Source organism: Ranitomeya variabilis, chromosome 6 (genome assembly GCF_051348905.1).
Source record: "Ranitomeya variabilis isolate aRanVar5 chromosome 6, aRanVar5.hap1, whole genome shotgun sequence".
NCBI classification, from domain to species: Eukaryota; Metazoa; Chordata; class Amphibia; order Anura; family Dendrobatidae; genus Ranitomeya; species Ranitomeya variabilis.
In genome coordinates this window covers 260,678,329-260,678,810 of record NC_135237.1, presented here as the reverse complement: position 1 = coordinate 260,678,810, position 482 = coordinate 260,678,329, and positions in this window count along the sequence as shown.

The window sequence follows — 482 nt, the reverse complement described above, 5'->3', positions numbered from 1 at the left end:
AGCCTGTGAAGACAGAAAGTATGGGTTAGATATTTATCCTTATATGCATGATTGAAAACTCAGAATCACATATGGATGTAAGGAACAAAATAGAAGAACATAAGCCAAGTAGTTCATATTACATAAAGTGTTTATCTATTTGTATATATATTCTTAAATTTGTACTGAAACTCTATTTTCTTAATATGGAACATTTTTATATTTTATGCTTATTGTTGGTCTTTCCGATGCATCTTATTGTAAATAAAATACAAAAAAATACAATAAAATACAATAAAATGCAACTTTGTTGCAACCAAAGAAATAAAGAGCCATGTTTTTGAAACTATGGAGAGCCAGCCTCTGTATATAACCTTACCGTTACATAGTTTATCACCATCCCTGAAACCATTACTGTAGCTAATGGCCTCAAAGGGGAAGAATATTACTTGACTTTATTGCAATCACTTGACATTTTTATGAGTCTTCTTAATGAAGGAATT